This window comes from Parasteatoda tepidariorum, chromosome 3 (genome assembly GCF_043381705.1).
Source record: "Parasteatoda tepidariorum isolate YZ-2023 chromosome 3, CAS_Ptep_4.0, whole genome shotgun sequence".
Taxonomy (NCBI): Eukaryota; Metazoa; Arthropoda; class Arachnida; order Araneae; family Theridiidae; genus Parasteatoda; species Parasteatoda tepidariorum.
The window spans coordinates 24,112,321-24,134,151 of NC_092206.1; the positions used below are offsets into that span (position 1 = coordinate 24,112,321).

At 27.6% G+C, this 21,831-nt stretch overlaps 1 protein-coding gene and 1 long non-coding RNA gene across 3 annotated transcripts in view; one reads left to right on the plus strand and one right to left on the minus strand.

Annotated features, from left to right (window-relative positions):
* LOC107450353 (protein O-mannosyl-transferase Tmtc3) overlaps positions 1-21,405 on the minus strand; it is a 133,651-nt gene extending 112,246 nt beyond the window's left edge. Inside the window, exon 1 of one of the 2 annotated variants that reach the window (XM_043040419.2) lies at positions 21,222-21,405. The gene's annotated coding sequence lies outside the window, so the exon portion shown is untranslated. Of the gene's footprint in view, positions 1-19,794; positions 19,802-21,221 lie in introns of those variants that run through there. The other variant, XM_071178411.1, reaches the window with a different exon arrangement.
* The window catches only part of LOC122269062 (uncharacterized), a 103,779-nt gene that overhangs the window by 22,406 nt on the left and 59,542 nt on the right, over positions 1-21,831 (plus strand). The window lies entirely within an intron of this gene.

The window sequence follows — 21,831 nt, forward strand, 5'->3', positions numbered from 1 at the left end:
AAGATAAACTCGTTTTTCCATTAACGTGCCTTAAACTGAATGATACTTTATTTTGGATTTGTGCTTTTCCACGATATAATTTTGGTTATATTTGTGTATATTTTAGCTGCTTTTGTGTTTGTCAAGATTGTAATATACGAGACGAGCAATGCCTCAAACCATGTAAAATCGCAGCACAACTTTGATAACACCAGAGAATGAGTTGAAGATTTTTTACAGAGTATTTCACATTGTGTTTTTCCGTCCGTTTATTGTTCGTAAATTTTAATCTTCATTCCAAACCCATTCAAATGAACAAGAACTAATTGTTAGGGGCTGTACGCAAATAAAATTTTCTGTAGGAACTATGTCAAATTCACAGAAATTATACTGGTATACAAGAATTTTCAAACAAAATTGTGCTGCATGTATTTTTTCAGTTGAAAAAAAAACCCAACAACAACTGAGTTTTAAAAAATAATTCCTAGCGTGTGCTGTTTTTAGTTATTTAAAGAGTGAGAAATACCTTCATAAATTTAAATTTAAAATGTTAGTTTGAAAATATAATGGCATATTGGGGTAAAGTAATGGGGAAATTGTACGGAAGTTAGCTATGAAAAACATGAAAAGTATTCTCTGCTTGTAACAAAGAACAACAACGTAAAACAAAAACATAAAACATCTCTACATGAGACAAAGCTAATGTTTGTCTCAACTTTAATGGTATATTGGTATATTGTATGGTATATTGATATAATTCTTTTCTATTGAAGTTGGGAAATTTTTTTTCACAGCGTATTGGAATTATGGGCTCTTCAACGACTGTTATAAAGTAAAATAAAATAAAATAATTTGATGAGCAGTGGTGGCTCAGTAGGTAGAGCACTCGCCTCCCAATGAGGTTACCCAGGTTCAAATCCGAACGGCGGCTAGTTAATATTCTGCACCCATCTCACTACTCACTCATTGTGCAGACATAAAATGGTAGACAAATGAAGGAGCTTCAGTCCCCTTGCTGTCAAGCTAACCGAAGGTGGTTTTCGTGATTTTCCTCTACTTGTTACGCAAATGTGAGTTACTTCCATAAGAACATCCACCACGAAGGCTAGTTTGTCCAATTGCTTGATCCTGGAATTCCCTTGTCTTCAGGGGGAGGGTTCAAAATTAAGAGCCTACGCAGTTTAAACATTGGTAGTCATGAACTCCGACTTTTTATAAAACATAATGACTACAGTATAATCTTTAGCGATTGTTCAGTGTTCAAAAAGAGATAGACATCGGAAAGTTTTAAAATTATTCAAAAGTAATGCATGAATTTGAATTGCGATTTCCAGATCGCATACACTATTTTCTTCAAATACATTTTAAATTTAAAACACTCTGTATAATCGTATAATAGTTTGAATTATTTATGAATGAAGTTATTTATTTATTCTTTCAATGGCCTTGACCTTTCAGCCCCAGCGGATGAAACACATGTTTCGCTTTTCTGAAATCGATTTATCATCCGAGAGGAAAAAGAGACAAAAATGTTTTCTGGCTTTTTAAGCGTTTTCAGGCTATGTGCTATCTTTCCTTTTCTTACATTTTTTCTTTAGATAAGAAAGAGAAAACATGTTATTTACCTAAATTATTATTATGATAATGAATAAAGTATAAAAGAAAGAAGTCGATGTGACATATCCATTTTTTTTTAAATTAAGTTTTAGAGCTTTCTACGAATTGCGTGTACTTTTTATTAACTGTCAGGTAGTTTAAAGAGCTGATAATTTTTCGATTATTGTTTTTTTTAAATTTTTTTTTCGATTATTGTTAACTGAGTATGAAATTAAAAGTTTGTCTTATTGTTTATCGTTGCTGAACTCTTGAACGATTTTAAAAATAAGATATTAAATATATGACTCTTTCGTCTCCATATTATATTTTATATTGCATTGGTGAAATTATGTGTATAAGTTACGTGATAGCATTTTTAATTAAATTGCCAAAACCTTATGATATTCAATAATTTAACGCAAAATATTAAAAAAAATGGGCAGACAAGTAAACTCTAGATAAAACTTTCTTTGACATTTGAGTGAAAGGCAAATAGTCATCTTGTAAATTTCCTGATACTTTGTTCCTTTAATTATGTTCCTTTAATCTTATTTTTTATATTCCAACAAGAATTGTTTTAAAAAAATCTGTATAGACTAGGTGTTAACTATATGTTTTTTTTGGACATAATACGCATTATCTGGAACTAAATTCACAAAACAAAATCTATCTTCATTTTTTCGAAATAACTATTACAATTTTTTAGTTACTATTATTTTATTGCACTATTATCTACTTATAATTTTTAAAAGTTATATTTATAGTGAAGCTATTATTTATAGCTCAAGAATAATAGAAAATATTTTCAATTGTAAGGTTTACAATATTTCTAAAATTCGCAGATAGAACTGCGTCCCATAGCTATTGAACTAGCCATTAGGATTTTCGTAGTTTTCTCTTCCTGCAGTGTAAGCCTTGGTCAGTTTCCTCAATCCAAAGTAACACTTTAACTCAAACGCTTATTGGTTTTCTTTGTTCTGTTTTACGAAACAAGATTAGGCATTAATCCTTTGGGAAATATGCTTCTCACTAACTTCATCTATCTTTAAATATCGATATCCATTTATTTTCCTACCTATGATATGTGCTGCCATCTGCTGATAACTGGAGAAGAAAACGATTGACTTTGTTAACGCAAATGTGGCAACAGTAAACGTTAGCGTTGGATCAAGAAAAGAGGTCAACACATTTTTTTCTCTTGCGTGTTTATGCATTCCGTGATTGACTTTGTTAACATAAATGTGGGCAACACTTAATTTTCTCGTTGGATCAAGAAAAAAGACCAACACATTCTTTTCCTTTGTGTGTTTATGCATTCATTCTTTTTATAATTTTTCATATTTGTTGGTTTAAAAACAGAATATATAATTTTAATTTTTTTTAGCAAACCTTCAAGTTGATAACAGATACTTTACAGTTGGAAAAATTTTGAAAATCCCATATAATCCCATATAATTTTGAAAACCCCATCCATATAATCGTCTTAATCAATAAAATTTTAGGAAATAAGCTAAATAAATTTATTTTCTCGAATTAATCTCAATCCCAAAATTATTTTAAGATAACATCACTAGGAAAAAATGGCGCTATAAAGGGTTAAAACGCTGTTTATTGCCATCCATTGTCGATATAAATTAATCACAAAATAAAAAAAAATATTTCGAAACTTGAAATTAAAGTATTAAGTTTTTTCGGTATCAAATAAATGGTTTATTTCATTGGCTCATGATTAAAACTATAAATTTGGTTTATATCACATGATTTGATCTCTTAATAAATTTCCTAAAAATAGTTTTTTTTTAAATGTCAGAAACATATCCCTGCAACATAGTTTTCAAATATACATTATGCACTAGATCCTTCTCTCATAGCCTATTTATAATTCCCCTTTAAAGATTCTGGCAATATGTTTTAAATTTATTCTTCTTCGACAACTATAATTAGGAAAAACGATCGTAGAGTGCAAACTGATAATTTTCAAATAATGATTAGAGTTACTTGGTGGAATTGAGCTGTCTTCGCATTCTCATGCTCGGTGAAAGCAAACTTGATAAATTACCATCACAGTAATCTAGAGAAGGGATGGCGATTGGGTGTGGTCGGATTTATCTACAGCAATTTAAAGAGAAAAAGATAGAAACTGAACTTAAACTTTGACAGGTATAGCTGTAAAAGTTCTCTTGATTAAATCAATACGATATTCGATAGCGGATGGCGGTAGATACGTTCAAACGGAATTAAACTACATAATATGAAGTTCATTTAAAATGTAATACGAAAATATTTTTTTTAAAATTTTTTAATTCAAAATTTATTTTTATTGCTGTTGCTACTTAAAGAGTAAAAGCCATCAGTGCTGCGTAATAGTTATGATTCATAACTATTTTATTTTTAAATTAGTTTTATATAAATATACTTAGAAGAGTTATGTACGGATGTGATAATATATAAAATTGTAGTAAATCTACCACAAAATAACATTGATGCTCTTTATATGAAATCTTTGCTTTTTTACTCTACCACAAAAATCATATTGACTAGATGTTGTAAACTTTTTAAAATTTCGCAAGCGACCTTCTAAAAAATGTTCAAAAAGCTTCATACATATATATATTCGTTGTAGTTTAACCGATGCATTTATGTTATAATCTATTTTCATAATTATATATCTCTCTCCATGTTCCTAAGGACAATTAACTCTTCTATTTATAGACAAATTTAAAAAAGTTCCAGAAAGAAAATGCTCGAAAATTTTCTTGATATTTCCGTTTATTGACATCTCAAAAATTCTGCTTGTATTTATGGCGCAACTTCCACTACAATTATTAATTCTCAATTCAATAGTATATAAGACTTGCTAACCTGGATTCAAGCTCGAGGTACCTTTTGGTAGATGAATGTTCACATAGTCGATAACTAATGTCCCCACAATGGTGACCTGCGGATGTGTTCTGAACAAGACTACCGTAGCAGACACTATAATTTCGATTTGAACACGCCTCCTTCGATAGATGGTCCACACTGAACAGTTGATTTACTATTTGTGGCGTCATCGGTCTCCTCGCGCGTTGCTTCTCAGTCTCATTTAAATTCAACGGCATCATGCACACACTCGACTGCTAATTGCAACACAGGAGAGACCACACACACACAACAGTCAACTTAATACAGCTTTCACGTCGAACGCTCAAAGACTCAGTGAACATAATACAGCTCTCACCACAATTGCTCAAAATCCAGTGAACTTAATACAGCTCTCCCGGCCTTTCACAAATACTAATGGTATCCGCTCATCGAATTCTATCTCTGATAAAATTCTGATGGGGTGTATTATGGTGTAACTACCACTACAATAATTAAATATCAATTCACTAGTATATAAGATTTGCTTTCTAAATTCAATCTTGAATTACCTTTTGATACATAAAGGTTAGCCTAGTGGAAAACTCTTTTCCCCACACATTCAAAGAGTAAAACCGGAAGATGTCAAGATGAATAGTTTAACTGTGAGCTGAATTTTCTGATGGTCTAGAGATTCTTCTAAAAGTAAGAATGGCAGTTTTTTCGAACAATTAAAGCATCTTCGCGGTATAATTCCTAACCTTCTAAATCTGATGTTTTCATATATCATATAAGTTAAATGCATATCTACAGTGTATTTTAAACAACAAGCGCATTACTGTATTTTTTACATAACAAGCGTGTTATTGAGCTTTTTAAATAACTACCGCGTATTTTGATTTTAAATTAAAAACGTACAAGCCTGTTAGAGCTAAAAATTACATTATTTTTAGAAGTCTTCAAAAAAAAATGTTTTATTTTTATTTTTATTTCGAATTGAAAGAAAATACTGCAAGGTAAAAAAAAAAATTCTCTGTATAAGTTATGTTAGAACTAGAGAAACATGGGTTTATCTAATTTCAGTTTGCTTCAAAAGCTGCCTAATTGAATTATTTTCTGTGTTTAGAGAAAACCAAAATAGTTCCCCCAAAATAGTTCCAGTTTTTTAAATTTTAATTTACAGCCTCTTTTTATTTAAAATTTTATATTTACACAAACCATCTAGTTTCATTTGAAAAACAAAATGAATACTGAGTTTAGTTTTTAAAGATATATGTTATTGCTTATCTTCTATTCGAAACAGGAATTGTCATTTTTTTCAATTACAATTAGTGAAAAATGATAAGATTTACACCAAACCACATTCGAAAATTCGCATAATTGAATAAGTGTTTTTTTAACTGATGAATTTATTTAAAAATGCAGATTATTTTCGTGGCAGATAAAAACATTCATTCTTTATTAAAAGCACTGGTTAGACGTTATTAAATTTCACGAAAAGTAAATAAAACACGTAACTTAAAATTTTCCAAGAATGTGACTTGCTCAATTTAATTTTAAATTCCTCAATTACTAGCTTATAAATTCTAACTTATTACCTACTTTTTTTAAATTAATATTTTACACTAAGATAATCATTTTAACCATTTTAATTTTTATTAAATTAAAAAAAATAAAGCAAGTAGAAGCAAAAGAATAGACAAAAATACTACTGTTTTAGCATATTTTGTACAATAAAATACAAATACTATTTTTTTCTTGTCAAAACTTGTAGGTTGTTTTTAACAGCACTAGCTTAAATAAAAGTAATTCTAAAGACTGTGCAGTAATTCAAATATTTCATGCGACGGAAATCACATTAAAAGGATTATAAATCTAGATTATTGCAAAAAATATCAAATCATTTACAGAAATTCAAATGCTTGAAGGAGTTATAATTGGATTGCCAGCAAATGTGAATAAAATGCTCCCTAAAATATTTCCACAATTAGACTTAATGAATTTTAAAACAAACATGCAATAACTGATTTATTAAAAAAAACAATCTCTTTGACGAATAAGTAGAATTCCTAAGATTAAAACATCGATAAATGTAGCAAAAACATTTTGAGACTTTGACAACATTCATAACCAATTCTATTCTAAAATAGGAAACATTCATAAACTTAGTTATATTTAATATCTATTTTAGTTCCTCGGGGATCAAAACCGATGATAGCGACCGGTTTTTTGTGATTGTCAAATGCAAAAATAAATGAGAAGATTCCATCTAATTACCTTCCGTACTGGTTGCTGTCTGTAAAAGAAATTGTAAGATTTTATCTTTCCGGAAATAAAAATATTGGACCACCCCAAGTGACGCGGTTGATCTTTATCGTGTTGCCATATTCATATAATATTTAAACGATGCTTTTTTTCTATAACAGATAAACTGTAAAGAAATTAAGCGTTCTCGTATTTGTAAATAACACAGGGGAGCAAATTTGTTGTAACTACGACACGGATTTTGATGATATTTGTGATTTTTGCCTTTTTTGTGGCTTGTTTTTAAACTGGAAGCATGATTTGAAACTTTTAATTTCGACATTTTTCAGGTAATGTTTTGAGATAACTGACTTTTTTTATTGCCATAATAAAGGATTCTTTCAAATAATAAGCTAATCTTTTTTTTTTATACGTTTGAGTTTTTTTTCCCTTCAGGATTTTTTATATTGGGTTAATTTTCGTATGAATTATTTTTAAGTTTTTGTATTTTATACCATAATTCTTAATTCTCTCAATTTTTTGCTTATTCGGCCCTTGCTTAGTGCTTTATAATTTCATTTTTTGCTTTCACAAGTTAATATTTCTTTTAAACTTTTATTAAAAACTGTATTTAGATTTCCTTTTTGGTACATATTACAGTACAATTATATGTTTTCTATTATAGAAAAGACATGAAAGACCTGATAGTTAAGATTAAAGTTCTTGTAATTATACTAGCTTATTTTCTTTATTTTTAAAGGCATTTTTAACTACTTTTTTAATTAATTAAAAGCTGATCTTTAGATGGAATAGTTAAAACTATGATTATTCTTAAATGCGCAAAACTGACTAACTGAAAAGGATAAAATTAAAAATATATGGGTTTAACTGTGTTGGTTGTGTGTTTTTCTGATGATAATCATAGAATATATGCTGTTTTAAAAAATTATATTTTTAAAAAGTGAAAACATAAACACATTTTTAACGATGTTTAATTTTACTCTCAAAGCAATAGAAAAACATTATTTTGATGTAACATATTTTTTTTAAAGTACGTTTAATTTTACTCTCAAAGCAATGGAAAAAGTTAATATTCATTTCTCTTGAAGTCAAAGCACATTGTTGTCTTAAAGCTGTTCAATGCAAATTTCATATGATAATTAATAAAAAATCAAGTTTTGTACAGTGCATATTCTCAAAATAAATCTCTTATGAAAAATCAATAGTTCAATTGAATTATTAATTAAAACTACATTTAGCATGCATTTTGGACTAAAAAAACTTTCAAAACATAATTTTTTAAAAGTTTTAACCATTCATTTTTAAATGGTAAAGAACATTAATTATTTTCATAGGCAGGATTAGTCAAAAAAGACAGGAAACTACAGAAAAAAATAAAATGCAATTTTTTGAGGAAAAAAAAACATTTTTTACCAGTTTGCTTGCCTGCTAAACTTCGCATGCGAGTATAATAACTGTATTAATAATTTTTTGTATCTAATTGTTATTGCCAGAAGTATATAGTTACAGTGAAGATCCGCTCTCTAAAGCTTCTATTGCAGGAACAGAATATATAATTCTGATATTTGCGTTCAAAACAGCAATTATCCCTTTTACCGAAAAAGCAGTAGGCGCCATACTGAAGAAGCTGCACGCGAATAAAGAGCATGCTCTGCAACATTGAAACTATTGGTGGTCAATTCTTTTCTTTTACTTCTATGCAGATGTGCAAAGCAATTTTCAATGCTTAATTATAGAGGGCAGAAGAGAAAATCCAATTTAAAGCTATTGTTTTTAATGAAAATTACATATCAAGAACTAGTTTACATATTTATATAAAACAAAAAATATTAATTTTAAAAAAATTAATATTTTTTAAAAATAATATTTTCTGATAAAGATTTGTTTTATATAAATATGTAAACTAGTTCTTATTAAAAAATTCGTAGATGATTGCGACAAAGAAAAGAAACAAGATTTGGATTTTGTAAATAGATGAAAGTGTTTTTGTTACTTGAAAGTAAACAAATATTCAGAAATGCAATAGCAACATATTTGTTTTCTTCATTGAGGAAAAAAACTGGAGTGCTTTTAAAAGTGTGAATATATAACCAAAGATGCACTACTATTCAATAAGATGTTTACTTTTAACAACACGATTTGTTGACATGTGCTTCAAATCAATAATATCACTTACTAAAATATTTGCAATATTTATATTGTTCCATAAAAATATTTATTCACGACATAAATTACTCAGATTAATTTATGTTTATTAATTTATTTTTAAATCTCATCTCAGTGTTTTTATTGCTTTTGCAATGAAATAGCTACCTTCGTGAGACAGAATCATTATTGAAAACTACTTAAAAGTGCGTTACCAGCAAAACAATGCTGATTATTTTTCTTTTTTTTGTGAAAAATTCAATTTTCTAAACACGATACTCTTTTATTTACTTTTCTTTTTATGTCTAACACAGAAGAACATTAAATAAAAGAATTGCCATTGTATATTGAGATTTATTAATTATTTTCATTGGTACTATTTTATTGAAAAAGGTTTTTGTTTCACGAAAAATATTTTGTTTAATGCAACACTTTCTTTAAATATTCTGCTTGCCATGTTGCTTTATGCTAATGTTAATAAACTTAAGTACTTTCAAACACTAAAGGTAATGAAAATATTTATTAAACATATTTAAGTAAGTTTAACAGTTCGATTTTACCTAGCATAACAACATAAATACAATATTTTTTCATATTTATTATTAAACAATATAGATTTGGTTTTATTTTAGTTTTATCTGTCTATTGTTTTTTATTATAGTGTTATGTTATTTTTCAAAGACAAATCATTTTAACCAATATTGTTTTAAGGATAAGCAATATTTTATTAGATCAACCTATTGTTCAAGTTAATATTTTGTATTGAGTTAATTGGTATTTGAGAAATAGATTAATTTAATAAATTTTTACACAACTTCAAAAAGGTTTACTAACGTTTGATTTTGAAATAATATATGACTGTAATACTAATCAAATATTAATAAACTTGTTAGCATCGTAATACTTCGAATAATGATTATGCTATCAAAATCTTTAAACAGATTTAAGTAGTTTTAAATGTTGAACTCAGTGTAACATAAAAATATTCGTATATAATTTTTCAACAGTAAATTTATCCATAACAGTATAATTTAAAATCCCGAGATAATTGTTAAGGGGTTAACCAATTAAAATAAACTAGTGGGCTGCGCCCCCTGCTCGCTAACGCTCGCCAACCCCCAAAAATTGCTATGCAATCTTATATGATTTGCTGCGCTCGCTACTAACTTAGGTACATTGCAAATGCACAAAATTCTAAGAATTCAAAACAATCATTCAAATCCATATAACAACTTACTTTTAAAAAAAATTGCATCTTTTTAGTAAATACTAAGTCATTAACAAAAATTTGAATTCAAATAAATGACATGTAATTCGTTAAACCTATTAGAAATGTGCTATAGTATAATTCGTCATATAAATCCAAAATCGTCAAATAAATTCGTAAGATAAAATTCGTGAAAAAAAGCGCTTCCGACAAAATACTAAAATAGAGATCTATCGACAAGGACTACTCACTTCTGCCTAGCTTAATAGTATGAGATTGCCGCAGCTGATGCTCTCTGGTTATTTCAGTTTCCGTTTTTAAAAGCGCTATATGTTGAGCCACCTCAGCTAGATTTGGCATGTGACATTTTTAGCTGCAATCATGGGTCGATTCGCCGTGTAAGAGAAATAGTAGCGTAAACAAAACAAAGCAAACGTTGCCACCGGCGGAAAAGAAATACAGCCAAAATTAGGGATCCACGTAAGAGAATTATATATAATAGATATTTGGAATAACTACAATGCGTGCAAAACATCTCGGTATGTGTAACATACCTCATCTGTTATTCTTTCTAAAACAGTCCTGTGATCAATGTGTTGCTTTGATTATTGAAATGACGCATAAAAAATAATTTAATATTACACAGCTTGCAATATTTTTTTTTAAAAAAAAGCTATAAGATAAAAAACAAAACTGGTGTTTTCTTTAAAATAAAATAAACTCGATCGTCTTACATTTTATTTTTCTCAATGGCGAGTTCTAAACAAATCAGTAAATTTCGTTTCGCTTTGTTTTTCACTAATTTTACTTGAACCGTTCTTAGTAGAATGTTCTAATGCAGATAGTGACCTTCCCCGTGCTTCGAACTATTAGTGTGCCAAATTTTGTCACTCTCGGTCGGATGTTTTAGGTTGTCTTTAAAGGACACGCAGATAAATCGATTTTCATTTTTATTTCTATGATATAAGTTGTAGGCATTTATGCAACGTTATATTTCAATAAATATGCTGATTTACTTAGAAAAAAAAATAGTTCTAGGACTTTTATTTCTGGATATTTCTAAAAAATTACGACTCAACAAAAATGATTATTCCTTTTTGCTATCTAAAAAAATATAAGTTTCCGGCAGTGGTACGACTTCTTAATGATAAAGGATTTTAAGAACACTAAAATCTATTCCGGAAAGTTCCCTCGAAAATCCCTTTTTCTTGCTAAGATCCTGAATGGGAGGGATTTCCTTCCATGCTTTCCCTACTGAAGCTAGCTTTAATCTCGAAAGGGTAAAAAAAAAATTCCCGAAGCTTATGAAGTGTTGTTGAAGTTGTGTTGAGTGGAACGAGTTAGTCTTAAGATTGAGCAAAAAAGAGAAGAAGGGGGGGAGAAGACTAAAAAAATCTGCTGAGCATTATGTGAGATCTTCTCAACAAATGCGTTCTAAAATTCTTCAGCTGAGCAGCAGCTTACAAAAAAATCTGAGATCGGCATTTGTGAAGTTTTGCAATGCATGCTTTTTTTATTGATAGACAGATTTATCTAAGACCAAAAGTTTGCGAGCGGCTGATAAATATTGGTATTTTTTTTTCGATAAGTTCTTAGAAAAAGTCTTGAAAAACAAAATGGTATTGGTGGATTTAAGTTTGCTTTTCTCTGTGAAATTCGATTTTTGGTGTATTTTATTAGTTTGTAAAATATTCTATCTTTTTAAAATCATTGATCTCAATAGTGAAGATGAGCTTAATAGGAGCATATAGATTTGGTGTCTTTCTTCATTTATTTTAAATCCAATGGCTTTCAAAAGCAAATTGATTCTGTTAAAAGTTGTTGTAAAAATTGTAGTTGTGGCAATAAAAAAATGTTCTTACAAGATTTTAAGAAAAATATAGAAAGACCTCTTCCGAAAAAAAAAAGATATAAAAGGAAGATAAGGAGACAAAAATGTACAAAAAACAGTTGTTTAAATACGTTGCGAAACATTAAAATTATTTCATGTTTCTTAACCAGAATATTTGTAATTCAGTTAACCATTGTAGTTATATAGAACTAAGATATAAAGGAAAATTAAAATAGTTGTTAATAATTTCATGAAAATCATCGCATTTTGTAACAATAAGAAAGCCAGGGCACCTTTTTTAAACTTTTTTAAAAGATTGATAAATATTTTTTTCCGATTGTTTTTGTTCTCTAATTTTCTTGCTTGTAGGAAAATTTTGTTCATTAACTTTATTAAAATCAATTAAAAAACTTTTAATAATTGAAGCTGTTTTTATCTTTAGTATTTAGGTTAAATGTGAATAATTTTGATTTCATTTTTGCAAAAGCATTTATAAAAAAAAAAAAAAAAAATTTAATAGAAAATTTGTTTGCTTACTTTTTTAAAGCTTCGTGCATCAAAACCAAAAAAAAAATTTGATTCAATAACCTTGAGGTAAAGTAACATGTCTGAAATATTTATACATTCCAAAGTGCACACAATTACCTCTCTTTTTTTTAAACTATAAGGTCTATTTTTTCAACCTATTAAGAGCTTAGAAATAGAAAATTATAGTGAAGAAAGCATTAAAAAATTCAGTGTCATTTAAAGGTCAATAACAGAAAAAGTAGGGCTAATTATCTTTCGTTTTAAGTAAAATAAAAGTACGATTTTTCATCGTTTCAAAGAGATTTAATAGCTAATTTTTAAACAAATGAATAACTCAATATATTTTTATCTTGTGCCCTCATTATATCAGTCTTTGTTAAAATTTTTCAATTATTACCAGTTTAGCACTTTTATACTTGTGCACTTTTTATTGTACTACATAGTTACAGCATATATAATATTAATGTATTTTTCATTTCATTACCTAGTTACAGAAGATATAAAGAACATTTTATAAATTTAGAAGTTTTATGGTTATGCGATTTTTCAATGAGACTGAAAGATTATAGAGGTTTGAGGGACCGACAATAAATTACAAACGAAGAAAGTGTTTTTGAACACCTTATGCCAAAAAGTAAAGCAATAAATTTTTAACTTTTAACAATCATTTTGGTTGATGTATGAAATAATTACTCAAAATTTCGAAAGCTTTGAATATTAAGAGAATCATTTTATAAATTTAGAAGTTTTATGGTTATGCGATTTTTCAATGAGATTGAAAGATTATAGAGGTTTGAGGGACCGACAATAAATTACAAACGAAGAAAGTGTTTTTGAACACCTTATGCCAAAAAGTAAAGCAATAAATTTTTAACTTTTAACAATCATTTTGGTTGATGTATGAAATAATTACACAAAATTTCGAAAGCTTTGCTTAAATATTTATGGAGATATGGACTTTTTTAAGAAAAAGATTTTTTTTCTCTTACGTTTTCTTACTATAACTCTAAAAATATTCAACTATATATATTAATTTTATAAATAAAATTTTTGGAACAATTTAAAAGTAATTACAAAATTAATTCGTCAGTATTTGAGGAAAATTTGTTTAAAATTACATAAGATATGAGTTATTAAAGTAGTTCTTTTATGCTGCGCATGCGCGGAAAAAATTCTAATTTTTTTTTCTCTTCTTAATTTTGCAATGATTCGTATTTGGCAACTTATAAAAAAAAGTCTGGTTTGAATATATTAAAAATGTGAAAGCAAAACATAACTTTTTCTTAAATTCTACTTTCTCATTGACATACAATTTGACATAGAGAACTCCCTTTGACATAGAATTTTTATTAGAATTTATTAGAATTTATATTTATTAGAATTTATATTTTTCTTACCTTTTTTTAATTTTGTATTAATTTAGGTCAAAATAAGGTAAATTCTTTCAAACACGGCGAATTTGCTTTTATTTCGATATAGGAGAAACAGTTATTCATGAGAGTAATTTCTTTAATTTACAAAATTTCGATGTTCTAACAGATTTTTTAGTAACTAATAGACTTTAGTTAGCTTATAAGAAAAAGATACAAAAATATAGTTTTACTTTTAATTAGAGCATCAGAAAAGAATATATAAAAAGTGTTCCTTTGGTGTAATGGTGTAACCTTTGCTTCGAATATAATACATAAAGACAGGTTATATTATGGTAAAAATAGTCTTATCCGAATTTTTTTACCGTTTATATAGTTTTAAATCTTATAAATATTTCAAAAACATGTAATTTTGCAAAATAATCAACTAAAGCAACTTCAGAAGCTATTATTTTACGTGAAAGAAAATTTTTTTTAATGTATTTTTTCAGTTTTAATTATTTAAATAAATAATAATTTAATCTATGGAATTCGAACTCAAATTAATGGCAACATACATGGCAAGTAAAATGACTTAATTGAAGTTATCAATACTTGACGTCTTTTTCCAAAAATGAGTTTCTCCACTAAATTAGCGAGTTCAACAATGGTAACTAGGGCAACAACTGAAAGAAACATGCAGTGATTCTTAACACACGATGTTGTTCTGTAGTAATTTATACCAAAAAGTTCAAAACCGAGTAATTAAGTATCTAGCAATATGGGTTTTTCTGAAGACCGAGGAATTTGAATTGTGGGAAACTACGCAGATGTGTAAAAAGATGAATAGAAGCTAAAAGTGAATCGCATGTCGTCTCTTTAACAGTTCAGTTCAACTTATTCGAGATAGTAAACTCCAGTGATTGATAGTTTTAGAAATAAAGTTCGTGAAAACATATACTTATTGATTTATTTCGTTCAAAGAGCACAACTAGTTTATTCTGGTTTGGTTCGACAACTCTGAGCTAGATGAAGTTTTCCAATAAATGGTTTCCGATAACTATGAGTGTTTTCCAATTCTATAAAGTGAAAAAGAACCTTTACTTTTGATTTATATACAAGTGTGACAGTATTCGATAGTTTGATACGCGAATATTTAGGTGTTACCAATTCTGGCATTATTGATAGATGATTTTTCATATTAATGCATGCAAAAATCTAACATAAAAATAATAAAAACTTACGATTAATTAAAAAAAATAATAAAAACTCAATATTCAACTTTGTTTTTAAGAAATATATGAATTGAAGGAAATCAATTCAGTTGCTGAATATTTTATTTAAAAAGAAGCAGTATTAGATAAGTAAATAACTTAAAGAATAGTGTTTATAAATATATATATATATATATATATATATAATTGTATTTTGCATTTAGTGTTCTTTAAACATGCTTTATTTACTTTGAAAACACTCATACGTACTTATTTAATGATATATAATACTGGATAAACAAAAGTAAAATGTTTGAATCTGTATAAACAAGGCATAATGTTTATATGTATGTATGTGACCTATACAAATCCTCAAATTTAGTGTACATACGTTCGAGGATACGGTGGAGCTAACTGTCTAGATTAAAACTCTGACGAATGGTTCACGTGCTAGGTTCCATAAAAAAGAGTTTTGCATAAGATTTCATAAAGTATTTTATAATATGAGAGATATTTTAGCTTATGGCTCCATTTGATCAAAACTCATTGGGCAATTTTTAACTAATTTATTGATTTATCTTTGTTTTCTTCTATAGATTAGCACATGCAAGATAAACATAATTCGGCTTGGCATTTGTGAATTAAGAATTCAAAAAATATACAATCGCGTTTTTTTCGTTCGATTTTAACGTGTTTCTAACAATTTAAGTAACTTAATGTAGACAAGAATCAAAAATAAAAAATACTGTTGAAATAATTTACAAAAAGCTAATTCACTGGAAAAATGGTGATTGAGGTTAATTTTTACAATTAGAGTACGTAATAATAATAAATACGTAAAATATATATTTAAAAATGTAAATATGTAAAGTAAGTTTTAGTAACTCAAGTTGTGTTTCGATAAACTTAATGTTATGAATTGGAAAGATAATAGAAAAGGTCAATAAATAACAAAAAATAAAATTTTGTGGTACGTACCATTTCAGCATGGTAAAATGTAGCAGGGTTAAAAAATAATTGTATAACAACTGTGTTAGTTCTAAAAATTGATTATAAAAATATTAGCACACCATTGATTGGTATTGTTTTGGAGGCATAAAAATTAACATTTATTGACACGAATCGTATTTGTGAGTTTAGGTGATGAGTTTATGTGGTAAGTAAGAAAGAAACATTTTGTTCCCTTCAATTTTGGAATCAATAAAAAAAAACTTTAAGCTTTTTCATGATTTGCATTAAGGCTTAAATTTTTTTATGACTTTCCGAAATGAAATTGTACTGTAATTATTTGTAATAATTACAAATATGACTTGTTAATAGTGTTCAAACGGGAACCACTCGATTTGAAAAATAAGTGAAAACTATTTAGCGATTGAAAAATAAATCTATACGTATGAATATGCACCAAAAAATAATTACAAGATGGTAGACAAAATTTGTAATAACCTGAATGTGACGTCATTGAAAGCAACGACTGAAAAGAATAAATATCACGTTAACCAGAAATGGGGTTTCAGCATAACTGAACGAAAATTATCTCCAAAAATCCCGGATTCTATATCTTAACCTTTACATAACTTATCCATTCACGTCTGTACTAAAGAGAACGTAAAAACCTTATTACAATACATACCTAGATTAGTATACCAGGTTTTTCCACCAGAACTTATTACTGAAATTACGCATCATTGGCGTCAAAAAAAGATGGGCTATTTTTTAAGATTCCCTGAAACGGAATAGTACCGTTAAATCGTGACTCTCACAACAGTATTGTAAAAACAAAAATATTGAAACTGTGTAATAAATATCAGTTGAGTCGAATTGATAACGTATATATGAGCCGTCCACTAAATTCATAAAACCAAGAAATTGGAAAATCCTATGAAATATTATATTTTGTTAAAATTCGTTATTAATTACATATTTTTAATAAAATCTGCTTTTTTTGTGTGTGTTAATCTCTATCGTTTAGTATATAATAGATACTGTGATAATAGATGTTAGCGCCTCCCTCCTCCAGTAAAGGAGTAAGCGCAGAAGAAAATTGCTTGATTGTGGTAAATTTTGAATACCAAGAGTTGGCTTTGACCAAGCCAGATGATACTGAAAACAGTTCATCTTAATGTAAAGATATGATATTCTAAAAATGTGTTTTCCTTTAGCTAATTAAGTAAAGCCACGGGAAAGAGTAACAAATAATAGTAAGTAAAATTGTGGTAGCATTCTATTTCCTTTACTAGTTACCTTGTTGAACTTAAATTCTCGTTTGACGAGAATTAAAGCTTGCTTTGCTAGCTCTTCATGAAACTAAATTAGAACTCTGGAACGAGGTATGTCATTGAGATCAAAATTTCTATTTTTAATTGAGCCAATACCAATCGCTCGACTTTTTGTAGCATTGGCACCCTCTATGCGCAGTGCAAATGCCAAGAGCAAATTTCGAGGCCTTAGATTTTCTCAATTAAAAGCAAAAAAGAAGATATTGAAAATACTCAGTTTTCTCGAATTTGGCATTCCATTTTAATGATCTGCAAATTAACTGGAACATAGCATAAATTCCAATACAATAAAACAGTCAGTTTCAAATGTTCTAGAGCATAAGGCCCAAAACATTTAACAACATGCAGAATGTTAAACTTCGAAAAAAAAATGGTTCAATAAGTAAAGAAATTTGTAAGAAATCTATCATCTGATATGTTAAATATGCTGTTAAATTCTGTTGTTCTAGGAGTAACGAATTGTTTAATGCCTTCAACCTTTTGCACCAGCAAACCACGTCTATAAATTCTTAAAATTCTCAGGCCACTCATCTGATAGACAGTATAATATAGTCGGAGAAATTCATTGAAACGAGAAAGATAGCAGTTAATTTTACCATGCGTTACTAAGTTATGGGATTTCTAAAATGTTGCTATTTTGTTAACAATTTAATTAAAATCGATTTCTGAAATTCATATTTTATATTGTCTGAAACATATAATAAATACGATATTAAATAAAAAATGTAAGAGAACTATATTATAAAAGGGATAAAAACTATTTCTAACTAAATGTTGATAAGATAAGATTTAAGCCTTTGTAAAATATCAATATTACGAGAAAAATTACAATCCTTACCCTTTCAAGACCAATTTTTTCATTTCCAATAATAAGACAAACTACAACTTGGACAACAATAAGACAAACTACAATGTATCAAATAAGGTAAAAGTAACAATAATCTGCCTAAATAAAAATTATTATTTGGGCAATTGGCGGCTGGTTGGGACACGTGTTTACCACAGATTTTTTTAGACAAGACACATATGACCCAATAGTATTTTAGTCTGCGGGACGTGGAGAAGATAGAGTAACTGCAGATGCTGATCTGTCAGTGTTTTGAAATATTGGTCACAATATTACACCGAACAGATTAATAAATTTTTATACAACTATAAAACTAATAACTAGAAACATTGATTAGGCAACGTGTTTAATAAAATGTTACATAGTCAATGAGACAAAATATGAAAAATTGTTTTCCTTTTTCCTGAACTTCTAAATATGCATGAGTTATACAACACCCTCATTATAGTGCATGCAGTCAAATAGGCATTAATTAATAGTGAAATTGAAGGCAGATTTGTTTGACCAAAAGAGTGTTTTAACATTGATAATTAATTCTTAATAATATGCTGATGCTTATGATCCAAGTTCATACGGTAAATATTATACACATGTTTATTCTTGTATAAAGATTGAATTGAATATAGTTATTAAATATAGTCTATCCGGGGGTGTTACTTGTTCCAAAATGATAATACGTTATTTCTCTGTTAGCTTTAAATTTAGTTTTACTAAATCAAAATTAAGATCCGAAGGTAGATTTTTTTTAAATTTTATTAATTTAGTGTGTGTTGTCTCCATAATGGATTCTTTAAATTTAAAGATAAATTTTAATTTTCACCACTCCTAAGTTAAAACATGCACCAAAAAATTTCATTTAAAATATATCGCACTTGTTATTTTTTATTTTATTCTGAATTTAAAATCGTAATGATTTTTATTCTTTTTAATTTTGATCAAATTAATATGTTTAAGCATATGGTATATGCAACTATATGTCGTTACTTAAAATTTTATTGTGACCTAATACTGTTTTTAGTAACAATTTGAACAAATGATTGAAAATGTAAAATATTTCTAAATTAATTTACTTCTAAAATAATTCAGGAACTTTTCGACCAATTTCCTTCAAAAATTTGTATTTTGACATGTAAAATCATATTCTTTAAAATGATGTAAAAAAATTGTATACCTGACAATTCAATAATTTTTTTTACTATCATTAAATAAAAAATAATAAATATCAAATAAAAGTAATTTTTTTGTATGAAATTATTTTTGGATTATCGAATTTTATAATTCTGTGCAAATTTTTTTTCATTTCGCTGAAAAAGTTATCGAGATATGGCGAAGTGCGCAAAAAGTAACATTAAGGAGCTTTGGACCGCTCTTCTGACCAAACTATTGGAAACATATTTCCCAAATTGCGATTACCGCCTATATTTTGGAGGGTTAGAAATCCAATTCTGTCGAAATAAAACGTATGTTCATTCAGAGAAGGTGTGTTTTTGTATCTTACTTCGTAACTCAGGAAATCATCTGAACTAATGAACATATTTGAAGACCCCTCCTTTAACTATTAAGATTAAATCCCAGAACGTAAAGATCCGGTAATTAAATCAATAGTTACTCAAGGTGGTCCGGTTTAATATTTTGCTCACTGTATAATTAAAATTTAAATAAATCAATTCAAATACGTGAATAAAATACTTTTGAAAATATTTAAACAAACACTGAATTGTGCTCATTTTCTTCAAATTATACCAAGCAAAGAAATAATGATAAACAATAAATTACAACCAATAGAATACTTCAATTGCTTGAGATCAGGAAAGTTGTTTTGTTTCCAACAGCCAACGAAAAAAAATTAATATTTCAATGAACAATTGTATAGTTAAATAAAAGATTTTTAAGACCTTTATTAGCATACTCAATGCTACATTAATTAAAAAAAATTCTCTTTTGCTTTTAAACATATTACATGTTGAAACATAAATTAAAAAATTTATTAAGAAATATTTTTTCGTGTTATGGATATGCGACCCTGGAAAAACGTAATGACTATCACGTTATTTAACTTAAAATTTAAATTAATAAAAACTTCATTCAAATATTTGAGTTACTAACATTTGAAAAACAAATCTATGAAGGGAGTTGTGATTCTCTCTTAAAATTATTTTTTCAGCAAAGGAACAATAGTTCTATTAACAATAGGGAATAGTCCAATAGCTCAACACAAATACTTCATACTCTTCAAATTGAAATTTCATTCCGTTTTTAGCAACCAATGACATTAAATGTATGTGTTAATGGACAGTTTTATAATTTAAACGAAGTTTTATACACACCTATTAACACATAATTTTTATTAAACATATGTTTCATACTCCTTTTCTTATTTTGTATTCAGATAAAAATAAGTAAAAAATATTAAATTTTGCATTTTAATAATTTATGGTAATGAAACACAGCATGAAACACCGGTATTTTTTCTGCGTTAAGATCAACTCTTTCAAACACAGCTTACTTCCAGACAATAATTTTCCAAATTTGCACTTATTTGTAGTTTCAATCTAAGACACAGTTATTCATCATTGAAATTCCTTATACAAAATCAATATACAAAATCAATTATTGATGAATTCTTGAATATGGAAGAAAAAGAAATTTTCAAACGACTTTTTTGGATTATATATCTTTGTGGAAATATAATTCGGAATATATAACAGATTTTTTTAGCAACTATTATTGTTCCTTATAATTAAAAAATACCAAATATATTTTTGCTTATAATTAAAGCTTCAGAAAAAAAAACATATAAAAGGAACACCGGTGTCTTATCTGAGTCAAAGGGTTAATATACTTAAATAACCTTCAATAAAGTATATTTTTTCATAATATTTTTAAATCATAATATTTTTATAATATTTTAAATCATAATATTTTTATTTTCACAATATTTTTAATTATTTATTTGGCTGTAATACATATTGTAATGCAAATGAGAAAATTTTTCAAGAAATATTATTTTTCAAACTGCTCACGAAATCCTGGAAAAAGGAAATAAATGAAATAGATTTTTTAAAATCTGAAATAAAAATAACTAATTTTAATTTTTTAAAATATCTACATTTGAAAAAAAAAAAACTAAATCTACGCACTGAATTGTGCTCCTTTCTTCAAATTATCTCCAACGAAGAAGCAATGGCTCAATCAACAATAAGCAACAGCCCGATGATAGTTCAACGCGAAGAATATTTCGCTCGCTGCGAATGAGAAGTCGTTTGGTTTCTGGCAACCAACGGACTACGGCTTGAAGAGTAAAGCGAACTCTATTTGAATGTCTTGGGGCGGAGAGAGGAGTTGCCCCACTACTAGGGGCAGATGGAGTAAATGCGATTCGGGCGCCATCCCGCGAACTTCTAAGTGGATTCTATGAATTATTTTAGTAGAATAAATGGAAGAGCAATTTAAAAACGAAAGTACCCTTAAGAATTTCGAAATCTCCCCATTGAGATTCTAAAATAAAGAATTTTATTTTGCTTGCTTTTAAATCTGGCTTAATGTTTATTTTAAATGACTGTGAATTTCACCTCGTCTCTTTTTATTATTTTTTTTAATTCTAATATTATATAAATTATTAAAAATAATAATGAGTTTGATTATATTTTAAGAGCAATAAATAAATTAGTTTTATATTTTTATACAAAAAACAATAGAAATTTAAAAATAATGTATGCCTTTTTTGCATTTGTTTTTTAATAAATTGAA